At 41.2% G+C, this 13,085-nt stretch overlaps 1 long non-coding RNA gene across 1 annotated transcript; it reads right to left on the bottom strand.

Annotated features, from left to right (window-relative positions):
• On the bottom strand, positions 1 to 7,136 carry LOC122867613. Its single transcript, XR_006375967.1, has 2 exons — positions 6,531 to 7,136; positions 1 to 39 (listed from the first exon to the last, which is right to left on the bottom strand). It is a non-coding gene; the product is annotated as an uncharacterized LOC122867613 (long non-coding RNA).
• Positions 7,137 to 13,085: the final 5,949 nt, after the last annotated feature.

Genomic DNA, 13,085 nt, shown 5'->3' with positions numbered 1-13,085 from the left:
GGCCAGCGACAACGTGACTGCTGCAGCCTTATCCTAGACCTTCTGAACTGATCACATTAAGAGGCAACTGAAGTATGGGACTAGGTTTGAGGAACCATGCAAGTGTTAATTTTGCATTGAAGATGTTTCTGCATGTACCCATTTTTATCTGTCTCTGATTTAAATAAAATCTCTAACTGATCTTTGTTTCCTTATTTTTCCAGATATTAGTGTATAGGTTAAATGATTAGGCCTAGTTTCTTTCAAATCCCTATATTGTTGCACATTTATGGCTTTTAACGTGCTGTAGTTTAAACCAGATACCAGTTGCATCAATTCAACTTATAACTGTTGCTGCTGCCAGGATATTGACCGTAACAAGAGTACCTAGCATAGAGGTCTTGTCAAAATGTACTTATGGCTGCAGCATTAATATATTGACCTGATTTGCTTATTTTCAGTACCTAAACAACTTTATTGCTGCTGTGTATTCCTGCTTTAAGTTGTTAGGAATGTCCTGACCCTCAATGCAACACTGCTTAACTATGGGGGCCCTGAAGTGACACAGGAAATAAGAATAATAAATTACAAATGGAAAGTGACAATTGCGTGATGCTATTATCTCACATACAGGAGATGTGAGAATCAATCCTCGAACTGCCAGAAAGCAACGGTGTGTATTTCCCAAAATAGTGAACTATTCCTTTAAGCAGGCCTCCAAAATAATAGGGAGCAATCGGCCCCACCTGGATTTTGTGTGTGTATATATAGTACAAGGTGCAGGAGAAAAGCACTCATCCAGGCCACTACTTATTCTTGCTGCTGCCTTCAGGGAAGCACTATCAAGGCATGCAACACTGGTTTTAAAGACAGGTTTTATTCTCAATGGTGGGCGGCCATCTGCCGCTGCTGTGTTAGATTTGGAGAGAGGGGGAAGGTGATAGGGTTAGGGATGCACAATGCAAAGACCACATAATTTTTTCTTTTTTTATTATAGTAGAATAATAATAAATTAATAATAGGAATGACAGCTATAGGAAGAATGTCAGCGTAACCAATAACAGCTGTGGTAGCAGTTGTCTAGCAGGAACACGGGGGCAGCAGGAGGCCCATAGACCCAGACCCTGCAGCTCCGGAGGCAGAAATACCTGCTGAAAGCGACAAGAGGAGAGAAACGAGAAAGCACAGAACTACGGGAGAGAGAAGATGAGTTAGTAACATGCAATAATGGGATAATAATGCATACAAATGGAGAGAGGAAAGAGGCCCATCATGTGAAGTCTCCCGGCAGTCTAGGCCTATAGCAGCATAACTAAGGGATGGTTCAGGACTCACCCAAGCCAGCCCTAATTATAAGCTTTATCAAAGCGGAAAGTCTTTAGCCTACTCTTAAATGTGGAGATGGTGTCTGCTTCCCAATGCTGGAGGGCAGGGCAATGCCATCTAGAGTAACTATATCTGTAGATAATGTGTCTCAGAGGTGTTTGGGGCCAAGTACAATAACTTCAGTTGTGTCTGAGTTTAACAAAATTGCAGGTCTTCCAGGTCTTTATGTCCTTAAGGCATGCTTGAAGTTTAGCTAACTGGTTAGTTTCATCTGGCTTGATCGATAGATATAATTGGGTATCATCTGCATAACAATGAAAGTTTATGGAGTGTTTCCTAATAATATTGCCTAGAGGAAGTATAAATAAGGTCCAAGCACAGAACCTTGTGGAACTCCATGACTAACTTTGGTGTGCACGGAGGACTCACCGTTAACATGTACAAACTGAGATCGATCTGATAGGATTTAAACCAGCTTAGTGTGGTTCCTTTAATGCCAATTACATGTTCCAGTCTCTGTAATAGGATGTGATGGTCAATGGTGTCGAACGCAGCACTAAGATCTAACAAGACAAGTACAGAGACAAGTCCATTGTCTGATGCAATTAAAAGGTCATTTGTAATTTGAAAAGAAAGGGAAGGTTAGATATAGGTCTATAGCTGGCTAAAACCCCAGGATCAGAGAGGGCTTTTTAAGAAGCAGTTTAATTACAGCTACTTTAAAGGATTGTGGTACATAGCCTGTTAATAAAGACAGATTGATCATATCCAGTAAAGAAGTGCTAATTAAGGGTAAAATGTCTTTAAGCAGCCAAGTTGGAATGGGGTCTAAGAGACATGTTGATGGCTTAGATGAATTAATCATCGAAGTCAGCTGAAGAAGGTTGACAGGAGCAAGGCAGCCAAAACACACATCAGGCTCTACAGCTATTTCCAAGGTTCCTGTGTTTGAAGACAAGTCAGCACCGGTTAAAGGCAGGACTTGATGAATTTCTTCTCTAATAGTTAAAATTTTATCATTAAAGACGCTCATGAAGTTGTTGCTACTGAGAGCTATAGGAATACATCGTTCAATAGAGCTGTGATTCTCCGTCAGCCTGGCTACAGTGCTGAAAAGAAACCTGGGGTTGTTTTTATTTTCCTCTATTAATGATGAGTAGTAAGCTGCTCTGGCATTACGGAGGGCCTTCTTATATGTTTTAAGACTATCTTTCCAGACTAAACGGGATTCTTCCAGGTTGTTGGAACGCCATTTCCTTTCAAGTTTTCGTGATGTTTGCTTTAATTTGCGGGTTTGGGGGTTATACCACGGAGCTAACCTTCTTTGTTTTATTATCTTCTTTTTTAGAGGAGCGATAGATTCAAGTTTTGTTCGCAGTGAGCCTGCAGCGCTCTCAACTAGATGGTCAATTTGGGAGGGGCTGAAATTAATATAGGAGTCCTCTGTTATATTGAGACATAACATTGAATTAAATGCAGATGGGATCTCTTCCTTGAATCTAGCCACAGCAATATCAGATAGACATCTAGAGTAAAAATTTTTGCTTAATGGCATGTAGTCCAGTAATAGCAGTTCAAAAGTTATTAAATTATGGTCAGATAAAGAAGGATTCTGTGGAAAGACTATTAAATGTTCAATTTCAATGCCATATACCAGAATAAGGTCGAGGGTGTGGTTAAAACAGTGACTGGCTTCATGTACACTCTGACAAAAGCCAATTGAATCTAATAATGAGATAAACGCAGTACTAAGGCTATCATTTTCAACGTCCACATAAATTTTGAAATCACCTACAATAACCACTTTATCTGTTTTAAGGACTAAACTTGATAAAAACTCTGAGAATTCAGATAAAAACTCAGAATAAGGACCAGGAGCGTGGTACACTATAACAAATAGAATTGGCGTGTTTTCCAGGTTGGGTGAGAAAGACTAAGAACAAGGCTTTCGAATGAGTTATAATTTAGTTTAGGTTTAGGGTTGATTAATAGGCTTGAGTCGAAGATGGCTGCAACTCCACCTCCTCGGCCAGTACCTCGCGGAATATGAGTATGAGTATGACTGAGCGGAGTAGATTAATTTAGGCTAACATATTCTCCATGACCCAGCCAGGTTTCAGTAAGACAAAATAAGTCAATATGATACTCTGATATTAAATCGTTCACTAGTACAGTTTTAGATGAAAGAGATCTGATGTTTAAGAGTCCACATTTAATTTGCCTATTTTGTTGTGCTATTTCAGTGTTTTTGTTTAGGTTTTTATGTATAACTCCTCTTCTGTTAACTTTAGATTTTATTAATTTAAGTGGTTGGGGGGCAGACACCGTCACTAAGGAGTTTTGGGTGGGTAACTGCTCTGGAAGTGCAGAGAAGCGTGTAGAACTGCAACTCTGCCTCCTGGTCTGAACTCTGAGTTGTCAAGTGAAAAGTCTGCAGGGCACTGGGGTGAGTAGTACTGTGCTTTCTCTTCTAACAAGTGTATTTATTTCAGTTTTTTACTTGTTTATACTGTATGTAACACCATGTGTGATAGTATGACTGCATATTGAGTACGGCATTGACAGGAGAGCAGCCAGTTGTTCCTTGTATGGAAATGCACCAGTGGCAGTTTAATGCATATGACAAATTCTTTGAGGGTGCTTTTCACATCACTTTTCAGGAGTGTTGTCATTCTATATTTTTGTAACCTGAGATAAGCCCAAATATAGGTGGCTTACCCAGACGTAGCATTAACTTGTTAATTTATTAGATTGTGTATATGATATCTGTTAGTATATTATTCAGTAATAAATGTATAGTGATTAAATTTATATGTTCTGATAAGATGAGAATCCTGATGTTTAGAGTGCTTTAACTATTAATGACTGTAAGTTAGCTCTTTGCGTGATAATGTAGTATGTCTGTGACTGATCTGACTGAAAGTATACTTTATATCATAGTTCATGTTAGAGTAGTTATAAAGCATAGTGTCTACTCTACTAATGTATACTAATACTGTTATGACATAATGAAACTAGTCTAATCTTAACTAATAATGTCAATTACATATTGTACTAGTAATGCTTTGAAAGTACTGTAGTATCTGCAATGCAAGTGTACAGTAGCTAATTGAAAGTCATGACAGAATATGAATAGTACAACTGATGATACATCCAAGCACATCGAACAGACAGACACATAACGACACACAGACAGATCATGCCAGCTGCAGCTAGCGCATGCAACTGCGCAGCTGAATGCACGACAAGCAGTAGCATGCGCAGACTACTGACGAGTCGCAGAGACAGGACAGTGACAGCAGCAAATGCACAGCAGGGACAGCAGCTACGTGCTGCAGATCGCACGTGAACCACAGCACGCGATGACAGAAGCAAACTGAGCAGACTGAGCTGAGCGCAAACTACAGACCGACATACACGACACGATAGAAGCATAAGGACGTAATCGACACCTAGCGACAGGACTAGCTGACAGGAGCAGAGCAGATGCGCAGAAGACAGCGCGACAGGAGCATGGAAGCAGCTACGACATCGCAGACGAAGCAGACAGGAAGCACGACACAGACAGACGTGCGCAGCAACGAGGAGCAACGTCGCAGCGAGCAGCTGCAGCGCAAGTGAGCACTGACGACCAGAATGCCCAGACAGCAGACTCGATGCACTACAGACTATGCAAGCAGTCACAGCGCGATGCCAAGCGTGACGCAGGCAGCACGAACGACAGTGCACAAGTACAAAGCAGTACACGATGGCGATCACGCAGTACAGGCTACATAGTGCATGACTGACAGCTGCACTAGCATGCACAGGACATCTAGGACAGCAGACGCAGACTCGTGATCGACGACATTAGCAGAGAGACAGATAGAGATCAGTCATAGCAATACAGATAGCGCTGCAGCAGATAGTCAGCTCGAAGCTAAGCAAGCGAGACTCAGAAGGCAGGTATTGACTGAGCCGCGAATGTGTCTAGACAAGTCTAACAGATGAAGCAAAGTACGGAGCATAGGAAACAAGGTACAGAAGAATGCACAGGCTCTAAATGCATAATACATACACAAATGGTACTCACGTCAAGCAATCACACAAAACAGAGATGAAGACAAAATGAGCTCATGAGAACAGATTACAGAGAGCGGCTACAAATGACGACACGCAACACAGCACGTGCAAAATATGAAAACTCACGACTAACACATCAGGACTAAAAGCACTGTGCAAAGTCTACACATAGCTAAACAGTCATGCAAGACTACTGCTATCTGTGCCAAGAAACTGATGCGCAGCAAGAGCAATGACACGTAATCACAGAAAACGAACATAACACAACCTGAAGGACAGAATGAGAGTGCCAACCAATGAGACACAAGACAACCAGACACTAGCCGTGATATCGACACAGCACAGCGCAGCAAAAATGCTGAAACCATGACAGCAGTGAAGTGCAAAACGGCGAAGCACAACTACCGAAACGACACTGACTCAGAACAGCAGCAGGACACACATGCCGACACGCACAGAGCAGCGCAACAGCAGCCGCAACGGCAGACACGGAGCAGCAAGGCACGAAAGGACAGCGAAGACCGACAAGGCGCAAAAGTCACTCACAAGGCGCAGCAAAACGACGACACGCACAGCATACGCGCGACAGCAGCGCAGAGCAGCAGCAGAGCAGCACGACAGAGCCGAGCGACGCAGCGCAGCGCGAGCAGCAGCGAAACGGGCGCGACACCGCGCACAGCAGCGCACACGGGCACAGAGACAGCAGCGCAGCAGAGCGCAGCGACAACGGGCGCAGCAGCAGCAGCAAACGACAGCGCCAGCGACAACGTGACTGCGCAGCAGCAGCACACAAGCGGCGAGCGAGACGCTGCAAGCAGCAGCCACGAGCCCAGCGACAGCGGACAGGCGCAGCCACAGCGCTGCGACAGCAAAGCAGAACAGACACACACGCGGCGGCAGACAACGTGACCAGGCAGCAGCAGCCGACAACGGACGCAGCGACAATGACGCAGCAGCAGCGCACGCGCAGCACACACGCACACGCAGCAGCGCAACAAGGCGCGCAGCGACACAGCGACGCACGCACAGCGACGGCGCACACGCACAGCGCGCAGCAGCAGTGACAGCAGGCAGCAGCAGCGCCGCGACACGGCAGCGACAGCAGCGAAGCAGCCGCAACGACGCCAGCGACAGAGCAGCAGCAGCACACGAGCACGACAGACCTTCTGAACTGATCACATTAAGAGGCAACTGAAGTATGGGACTAGGTTTGAGGAACCATGCAAGTGTTAATTTTGCATTGAAGATGTTTCTGCATGTACCCATTTTTATCTGTCTCTGATTTAAATAAAATCTCTAACTGATCTTTGTTTCCTTATTTTTCCAGATATTAGTGTATAGGTTAAATGATTAGGCCTAGTTTCTTTCAAATCCCTATATTGTTGCACATTTATGGCTTTTAACGTGCTGTAGTTTAAACCAGATACCAGTTGCATCAATTCAACTTATAACTGTTGCTGCTGCCAGGATATTGACCGTAACAAGAGTACCTAGCATAGAGGTCTTGTCAAAATGTACTTATGGCTGCAGCATTAATATATTGACCTGATTTGCTTATTTTCAGTACCTAAACAACTTTATTGCTGCTGTGTATTCCTGCTTTAAGTTGTTAGGAATGTCCTGACCCTCAATGCAACACTGCTTAACTATGGGGGCCCTGAAGTGACACAGGAAATAAGAATAATAAATTACAAATGGAAAGTGACAATTGCGTGATGCTATTATCTCACATACAGGAGATGTGAGAATCAATCCTCGAACTGCCAGAAAGCAACGGTGTGTGTTTCCCAAAATAGTGAACTATTCCTTTAAGCAGGCCTCCAAAATAATAGGGAGCAATCAGCCCCACCTGGATTTTGTGTGTGTGTATATATAGTACAAGGTGCAGGAGAAAAGCACTCATCCAGACCACTACTTATTCTTGTTGCTGCCATCAGGTAAGCACTATCAAGGCATGCAACACTGGTTTTAAAGACAGGTTTTATTCTTAGTAAGGCTAGTTCAATTTTATTTATAGCGCCAATTCATAACAGAAGTTCTCATTGCACTTTTCCTATAGAGCAGGTCTGGACTGTACTCTTTATAATAGACCCAACAAATCCCACCATGAGCAAGCATTTGGCTTATAGCAGCATAACTAAGGGATGGTTCAGGACTCACCCAAGCCAGCCCTAATTATAAGCTTTATCAAAGAGGAAAGTCTTTAGCCTACTCTTAAATGTGGAGATGGTGTCTGCTTCCCAAACTGTGATCTGATTGAGAACTGGTTAGTTTCATCTGGCTTGGTCGATAGATATAATTGGGTATCATCCACATAACAATGAAAGTTTATGGAGTGTTTCCTAATAATATTGCCTAGAGGAAGTATTAATAAGGTCCAAGCACAGAACCTTGTGGAACTCTGTGACCAACTTGGGCGTGCACGGAGAACTCACCGTTAACTCTAACTATTCTACTATGTTTTTTTTTATTTTATTTTTTATAGTAAATCCTGCCAAAAAAAGACTGAATATGATAGCAAAAAGAAATAAATACATAACCCTAACCTTTTTCTAACAGACCTCCCCCTATAATAATTTTTATACAGTCCCTCTCTAGGAACAAGAAAGAAGTAGAGAAAACACCACAGACCTAATAAAGTGGCAGTAAATCTTCATTATGTCACAGACAAATGATGTTTAGACTGACATATTTATTAGTACTACATCATGTAATTTTCTCCTAAAAACACAGGACACTGCAACAACTGTAGACGTTAAACATATTAAAGCTAATATTAAAGATGAAATCTGCAACTTTCTGCCTCCCTCTGCAGCAGTGACAAGTGATTGAAATTTTGTTTTAACAGCAGTAACAGTGAGTAGTTTGTTTATTTGAACCAGTTACTGCAGAACTTGACGGAGCCACCACATGGTATAGTATGAAACCTCTTGGCTTGTGCTGCTGATTCCCAACTGAACATTGTGTGAAACATGTTGCTACAAATGTGATGGCTCTGTATTTGACAGATCTAACGTGGAACAAAGGAAGAACACAGACTAAATACACTCAGGTAGGGGAGACAACGAGACACAGGTGAAACTAATAGACACTGGTGAAAACAATCAAAGCAATTAATGAAAGAAAGCAAAACTACCAGACACATGAGGAAAGGAGAGTATTACAAAATAAAACAGGAAATCAACTAGACACAAACCCAGAACCATGACAAGTATCAAAGTTAGCAAATTAGGTGAAGGTATTACAGCTTCATACAGTGTATAAAGTGGTATAAAATAATAAAAGGCTGTCAAACAAAAAATCTGGTTCCCTTGAAAAAGAGATGTTGTCCAAAACAAAGTCTGACTAAAACTGAAACTGAAATACTTAAGTGTAAATAAGGTAGTTTCCACGGCTGAACAGTGAAACACATTCACTTAGTAAGAAAAAGCTCTTTTTCCCCTCATTACAGAGCCTGTCCTTTAACTGTGCCGTAAAGTCTAAATGAATTGACATCACAGCCAAAAACTGGACACTGGTGCCTGCATTCAGGAAGACACCAGCCAGGAACTCAGTGGCTTTGATGCTGATTCATGAAAGCTTTGCACTATGTACTGTATCACCAAAATGACCAGATTCAGTATCCCATGTTATTTTCTTTTTGCTTGCCATGATCATGTACATGTAACGTCTCATTGTTGTGCTTAAATCACAGATACAAAATAATGGAATTGCACATACGATCCTTTGAATAATGAACGCATGAATAACATTTCCACAGAATTTGTGATCACCTCCTTTTGATCTCTTTGAGCTTTACATACAAATTAAGACCATCAGACTAGATCAGACCAGAAAGGTTCAGCACAGGGCTTATCACAGCAGTTCAGAGAAACCCACAATAAAAACCCTCTTTAGGATGCAGGACTGCAGTCCTTGGTTGATCAGTCTTTAAGATGAAACAGCTTGTTTTCCACTTGAATTACTAAAGGAGGAGCTCTTTGAAAGTACAAGCCTCTTGAAATGGACTGGTTCCAACATCACCTTGATTTACATACATTTCTTACTGAATAGTTCCATAGAAATTCTTTTGTAGCTTAAGATGATGACTTGGAACTAACTTGTACACACAACAATGGATGCTGGCGTCATAGACTACGATGTGCTTGATAAAATCATCCACCACATGGCACATGTTTGTCATGGTAATACCAAGCCAATACATGATGAGCTCTTCTGTGAACTTGAGCTATCTAAGGCCAAACACAAACACACCCAAATGCTCGACTGGCCTTGTGCCTGCAGCGTCATATTCCCCCTACAGCTCCTCAAACACACAAGTTATTCAGCTGTTTTACAACAGCTTATTACAGCAGTGAAGTCTCTGAGGAGTTTCATTCCAAAGTAAGGGATAAGATGGGCTTAATAAGTCAGTTCACCTAAATCACTCAAAAAAAAGTTCTGGTTATTCTGGATAATCTACAGATCAACAGGCGCCGAATAAATTTTTCTCCCAGGGGTGCCCGAAACCTGAATGCAAACTGCACAAAGACCATCACAGCACAATGCAGTTTACCAGTGAAAGCAACCACCTCATCACCAAATGGATAACCAAACCACCAGCAACAAAGTAAAATATATAGAAAAGAAAATAATCAATCAGCTCAAAAAATCAAGAGACAATAAAACACATTTGATCAAGAAACACACACACCATTATGGGCTCAATTACCACAGTTCTTAATTTTCTGGCATTGCTGGTGTCACTGAAAAATGCAATACACACTACACTTAATCCACACTGTATGCACACTTCTCCTGGTACCGCTCCAAACGTATGGTTGATCCAACTTATTTGTTCATTAAGTGGAAATTAAGTTTAAAAAACTACTTTTCTCTGTCACTCAGTGCTGAATTTATACCTTTATATCACTTCATCTGCTTTTCTTCTTATATTACACTTATAGTAACACACTGTCAACAGTAAGTTTATGATGTTTTTCCAATATGATATCAGTATAAAGTTATTGTACGGAATCCAAGTCTACAGCCATAAAGATTTGAATTTTATTTTGGTGTCATATCCTAGTCCGGGCATCCTGTTCAAAGACTGTCCAACTAAAGGGGAGGAGATTTGTTTGCCAGATGTCTGTCACAAGTGGGTCTGCACTAGTCAAATTTGAACACTCTTTGGAATATTCGTAACACACCTGCATCATCAATACCACAGCCACGACTACAGTATGGTACTGAACAGGACATTTCATTAGCACCTGAGTGAAACACAGTGAATTTGTGCTGGGTTGTGTTAGAAATCAAACTACTTTAAACTTGTTTTCGCCAGTGGGAAAGCAATAAAACAGCAGGCTGACTAGAAACATTGATTTTCCCAGAACAGCAACATTATTTCCAGCTATTTTACTTGACAGATTCCAGTGTGCTTATGTTTCTCTGCAGCCCGTCTCAAAAAGGTCACCACGCAGGAGAGCTCCTCATCTTTGGTGACGCAAAATCTCCTGCTCCATGCAGAGCGATTAGGCCTTACTACTGGTTTGTTCTGCATTCAAGAAAAGAGAGATGGGGGTGTGGGAACTATGACTGGACTGAAGTGTGTCCATGATGCATGCAGGGACACTGAGAGACTTGCTTATAAAACAGAATAATGCTGTGATTGAATGATTTACACAGATACGTTAGCGTGAGACATTGGCGCATTTTGCCATCATCACACGTCATGCTGTGTTCCTTTTCTCTCACACACTCTCAGCTGTGTAGGAACATATTTTAAATTGTGCCACACACACACACTTGCTAAGTGACACCACTTGAAGTGTTTTGCATTACAAATAATGAAAATGACTTTTGATTAAAATGTGCAAAATCACTGCATACTGATTTTGAGTTGCTTTCGGTTCATAATGGCTAGAACCTTGCAAGCTTCTCCTTTTTGTCTTTTTTGCATTCTGTGTTGTTCTTAACATGTAGCATTAGCAGTGAACTTATTAGTATCATTTTAACAAGACATCCCTCCTCTGTTGCTCTTCCTGAGGTTTCTTCCATTTTTTCCCTGTTAAAGGGTTTTTTGGGGGAGTTTATCCCAATTGAGGGTCTAAGGTGTTGTATGCTGCAGAAATTGTAAAGCCCCTTAAGAAAAATTTGTGATATTGGGCTTTATTAAAAAAATTGACTTGACATAAAATCACAGATAATAGGTGTAAGCCATCTCTGTACAGCTTATTTTCCCCCTTTCTGCTTTATCTTATACGAAATGACAAAACCTACTTTTGGAAGTATGTCTGATGTTCTTCAACACATGGTGGCTGAAATCTTGGTTGGGTTTTTGGAGTTGGCTCATTTTGGCAGCCAAATTCTCTGGTGCTCTTACTGGATTATCCTGATTCAAGGGATTTAAAAGTACAATGTCGCTCCTGTTTGCTGTACTGTACTTTTTAATTTTGTGTGGTACTGGTGGAAGCCTCCACGCGACCGACAACTCCCGTGCAGTGCTCGCTAATCTGGATGCAACATGCAGAGGAACGTGGGCATCTGGCTGTGCGCCAGGTGTCTGACTGTTACCCCTGCAGCGTTTCTTCTCCTCTGGCTCTGTGGAATTGGTCCGTCTATATGATTTAACACACCTGCCGATTTTAAATTAAGGACTGGTCTTGGCTTTATTCATTTGAATGTATGCAGTTTGATCGCTAAAACTGATATGATTCGTATCTGGGCACACTTAACTGATGCTGATGTAATGGTTTTATCCGAAACTTGGCTGAGCAAATCTGTTCTGAATATGGATATCAGCATTGATGATTATAATATATATAGAACTGACCAACCCAAAAGTGTCCCAATGTATATCAAAAATAAGTTTCATGTGAATATGCTTCTCTCTACATCATTGAGTAAGCAATTAGAATTTTTAACTCTTGATCTTGAGGTCTCTAAAACACTTCATATTACTGTTGTTGGTTGCTACAGGACACCTGCAGTTGTCAGTGGTGCTCTACCCTCCTTAATACAGCTTCTATCAGAATTCAATTTTAATGAAACTGTCATTATTGGAGATCTAAACTGGAACTGGCTACAACCAGTATCTGATGATTTTAAAACTTATTGTGATTCACTAAATCTCTTTCAGATTGTTGATAGTCCCACCAGACCGAATCTGAAATGTCCTGAAAAAAGCAACTCTAATTGATCTAATCCTAACCAATGACCCTCATAAATACACAGCTGCCTCTGTATTCGCAAATGAAGTTAGTGACCACTGTGTTGTTGCCAGAGTTAGAAATACAATAATTCCCAAAACCATATAATAAAGCGTGATATGAAACATTTTATGGAACAAGAGTTCTTTCATGATCTGGCTGCTCTTCAGGCGACTGCGCAATGCATTCACAGTTGCAATTAGAAAAGCCAAAGCTGATCATTTCTTCACCAAAACTTCAAACAATCTGAACAATCCTTTTAAATTTTGGACATCTATTAAGTCCTTAGCTGGAAATAAAAATAATACAGAATTTCCACCCTGCATCATTAAGGACACATAAAATCTCTGATAAGGCAGAAATGCTTGCTTGTTTTAATGAGCATTTCATTGCCTCTGGTTTCTTGTTCGACTCTTTCAACATTTCTCATTAAAATTCACCTATTGTTTGTTCTGACGGTCATTCAGTTTTAATTTAGTTTTAATCTGGTTACAGTCTCAGAGGTGCATAAAGCCCTCAAACTTTTAG

This window comes from Siniperca chuatsi, linkage group LG20 (assembly GCF_020085105.1).
Source record: "Siniperca chuatsi isolate FFG_IHB_CAS linkage group LG20, ASM2008510v1, whole genome shotgun sequence".
NCBI lineage: Eukaryota > Metazoa > Chordata > Actinopteri > Centrarchiformes > Sinipercidae > Siniperca > Siniperca chuatsi.
The sequence above is the reverse complement of the archived record's forward strand: the minus strand, read 5'-3'. Positions and strand labels throughout refer to the sequence as shown.